Below are 4,292 nucleotides of genomic sequence, written 5' to 3' on the forward strand. Positions count from 1 at the left end.
GTTTGTCTTCTGCTGCAATATTACTACAACACATGCACTCTTTTTATTTGCTCTAAATATTATTTCCAAGCTTTTCATAAGATGCAGATGTTAAATTAATAGTTTGGAGTGTTTCAAACTGGCCCTCCATTCCCTAGCAATTATTAAAACATTTGTACTACATGTAATACCACATTTAAATGGCCTCAAACCTCACATGAGTTGGGAAAGTTTGTTGGCTTTTATGACCTCTGAAATTTTTCTTCTCCATCTCTTTTCAAAACCCATGATGAGCATGCTTGTAAACTTGCTGATTGCCATCCCTTGCCTGATTTTTTTCTGTGTTTGTCTTGTTCTTCAGAAAAATGCTAAACAGGAACATGTCCACAGTGCTGTAAGACATTTTTTCAGTGAATACAATGTCTCAAGTTTTAATTAAATCACCACTGCTCAACTGTATTTACATATTTAAAACACTGTGAATTTGGCACGTTCCTCTTTAGGAGACTTCAAGCCAGTTTAACCAGTGAAAATTATGAATTGGAGATGCCTCTATATCCAGTGAGCTAGGGCAGTGCTTTGTGCTTCCAAGAGGCACGTGGCTGTGGACACCCTGGTGTTTCCCAGGAGAAGGCCCACAAAATCACTCCTGAAATGAGATCAGGGGCTTGGAGGCAGTTAAAAGCATAAATTCCTATTGTGTCTCATAGGCTCAGTTCTCATCACTTTTGAGGAGGGGGAAAAAGGATTTATGTTATTGTTTCAGATTTAGTAAAACTTGGACCAGAAAGGTGAGTTAAGTGATAGGGCTATAAGAAGCATTTACAGAATAAAATTGTCTCCTGATTGACCTGTTTTGACAGCACCAGTTTTATAAATATGTCTTAGGCATTCTTTATAAACATTATATTGCTTTAAAGCCAGGACAGCACTTGCTTTTAATCTGCAATAGTAATTTAGATTAAATAAATCGGTGTTGCAAAGCATCAGCTGACATTTCCAATCTCTCCTGAGACAAGAAAGCACTTTGCTCCATCTTCTCCTTTAAAGGAAAACAAAGGCTTTTCCCAAGCTACTTTAATGTGACAGCAGTCAAAACTGGGCTGTTCAACCACCTTTTGAACAAACAAAAATTTGGACTACTAGAAAGAGGTTTAAATTTGTACACAAGGAAACTAAAATAATCTCTTTAGTCATCCTGGCGTGTGAAGTCCCATCTTCAACCCTTCTTTAAGTCCCACGTAACAAGCAGAAACCAGAATTTTTCCCTCAACAGGACATCAATAGATCATCCTCAACCTTAATAGGATTTACTTATCTACTGCAGCAGGAGAATCAAAGCCCTGGTGTGCAGGAAGAGATTCCCATTTCCAGTTCCCATCCACAGGACTTGGGCAGACTGAGAACAGCAACACAAATGCATGAAAAAATGATCTGCTTCTAAACCTAAGGGACACACACATTTCTGCATCAACACACACATTCAAGTGTTTCATGTAATTGAAAAACCAAGTTACATGATCTCTATACTAACGTCACCCAGCTCTGTGGCAATATTTATTCCTGTTTCTTTTGATTTTCTGTTTTCCAGATGAGGAGTTGAGTGATGGAAGTTAAAGGTAAAAAAAAAAAAAAAGGTAATTTAATAGGTCATGGAAGAAATTAATGGAAAAAGAGAGATCATTTCTGTAGCCTCCTTTAATTAAATTAACATTAACTTCATTTTTTAAAGTCCCCGCTGTTCCTGATTTACTGTTTTTCTTTCTACCTGATTTATTTTCCAGACAGAGAACTGTAGAAGGCAGACAACTTTTCAGCATGGTATCTTATTTCCTGCTGGGTTATTTTGTCTGCCCAAGGAGTTCTTAGAGAAGAGAACAGAAAAATGGATTTATGTTGCTGTACCTGAAGAAGTCACATATAGCCATGCATGAGCATTTTTCAAAAGCTTTCACTGAAGATTTCACAGGAGACATTGTGCTTTACAACTATATTAATACCAGGCATTGCCTGCAGCAGTGTATGACAAAGTATTTCTATTTTCCTCCTTCTTTCCTCCACTCCTACACTTTTTTTTCCTTTTTTTTTTTTTTTAATTGAAAACCACCAAGTGCTCACCAAGGAACATTTTGCAACTTGCCTGGGAGGGCATCTTACACACACACATACACATTTCACACCTTTATTTATTTGTGATGATCCTGACAACTTCATCTGTAATACTCAGAGTTTAAAGCAGCAGCAGTGATTTAAAATAACCCCAGTGAAAGGCATAGCAAGTAATTCCATAAAGTATAGGTCACACCTCTTCCTCTTTTAGTGACGTTGCCCTAAAACTTATTAACCTTCCAAAAAGAAAAAAACCACCTAGATCAAGACCCTGTAAATTCTATAAGCATCCAAGCAGCCCTCTATTTTTTACTATACCCTGCCCTGCATCACATACTCTGTATGTGATTTAAATCACAGCCTCTGTTATGACGTGCTCTTGACTTGATCCACCTTCTGTTTTGCCTTACAAATGGCTCCACACAAACTACATGTATTCCCCAAAATGACATATGCACACTCACCCTCACAAGGGATCCTCTGTGGAAATGCTTTTGCCCAGAGAAGTTGTGGATGCCCCATTCGTGGAAGTGTTCAAGGCCAGGCTGGACAGGGCTTTGAGAAACCTGTTTTAGTGGAAAGTGTCCATGGCAGAGGGTTGGAACGAGATGATCTTTAGGGTCCCCCCAGTCCAAACCATTCTGTGATTCTAAGGCTGTACTTGAATATAACTGTACAATTATATTCAGAAGTGAAGCCCTGCCTCTGTGAGAAATAGCACTAGCCCTTTTCCCCAGAGAATTTATAGCTTTTACAAAGGTAAAGAAAAGAGTGGAGACCAGAAGGAGGAGAAACAGGAGATACAATGAAGTGGTAGGAGAATAAAGACATAAGAATGTCACAAGGTGTAGAACCTTCTTCATGTGCCCCAAAGACTTCCTGTCTTTTGATCACGGATTTTCCTCACCAGCATGAGATTGAATACCAGGAGTTTCATCCACTGAAGAATTAAAACATACCACATAATATATGAAAAATACCACAAAATAATATATAGCAGATGTGATATGTGTAAGTTGAGCACGAGAAAAGCATGCATTCATGTATGCTGCAAAATCATCGTTCAAAGTGTGGTTGACGCCACCATCAGTTTGCTTCCGTGGGCAATGCCACTGACTTTTTGGCAATTTATATGGTAAAAATTGAGAGAAATAGTCAATTTGTAGGTTACTTATATAGAGAGGACTGTGTAATTAATTAAAATACCATTGCCTATGAATCAAAGTAATGTATCGTGGCAGTTACTGTGGCACTGGGTCCATGGAATTAAAAAGCAATTGCATTATTTTCAAGATGTTTCCTACTGATTTACACAGGAGTTAAATGAAAGCTGAATGTGAACTACAGCTGTGAGGACTTTATGAGATCGGATAAGGTTTGATGTGAAGAGATTTATGAGATCAGGCAGCAGTATCTCATTTTGAGGTAGCTCGAGGATAATGTGTTCCCAGTTTTTTCAAACTGAGATGCTATAGAAAATGAATATATGCAATTCTTTATTTCCTCCGAACATTATCTAAGATTGTCTTTGGAAATAGTTTTTCTTTCATTTTACTTCTTCATGTGGCAAATCCAACAGCTAATTCCCTACCAGAAAAGCAATCTCTTGACATATTCTGATTTCAATCCAACAGCGTGGGTGAAGGGGTAGGAAGGGGGGCATTGCCTGCCCTCTTCCAGGAAATTTCATACAGAACAGCAACAACCACATAAAATCTTTCACTGGGTATCAAAAGCATGTTTTACTCTAGTGTTACCTTAGGAATGACTTTAATACTAGGACAGCTTCCCTTATTTCATTCTTGGACGAAATCCTGACTACTGCTTACAAAAATCTGAATTAATTTTGCCTTTTCTAAGTTAAATGTTTAAATTCAAATAGCTGATTGATTCTCCTTAATAGTGTGGGAAGTTGCTGAATTTGCCATATGACTTCTGCCTACCTTGTATTATTCCAAATGACAGAGGAACCAATATCAAAGCTTGATGTGGTTTTGAGTTCAGCATTTTCTATTTACCTATTATTTTGACACCATCTAAACACACACAAAGCCCAGAAACAATACTCACTGGAACACAAACAGCAAAATATTGTTGGTATAGGAGTTTTACCCCAATTATAAAGGCATAAATTACATACAGTTCTCATGTCTTTCTTCTAGATTAGTCAACTTCTAAAAAAGATTATGACGCAAACATGACAG

Source organism: Pipra filicauda, unplaced genomic scaffold (genome assembly GCF_003945595.2).
Source record: "Pipra filicauda isolate LSUMZ 115617 unplaced genomic scaffold, ASM394559v2 scaffold82_size2718185_pilon, whole genome shotgun sequence".
In the NCBI taxonomy this organism is placed as follows: Eukaryota; Metazoa; Chordata; class Aves; order Passeriformes; family Pipridae; genus Pipra; species Pipra filicauda.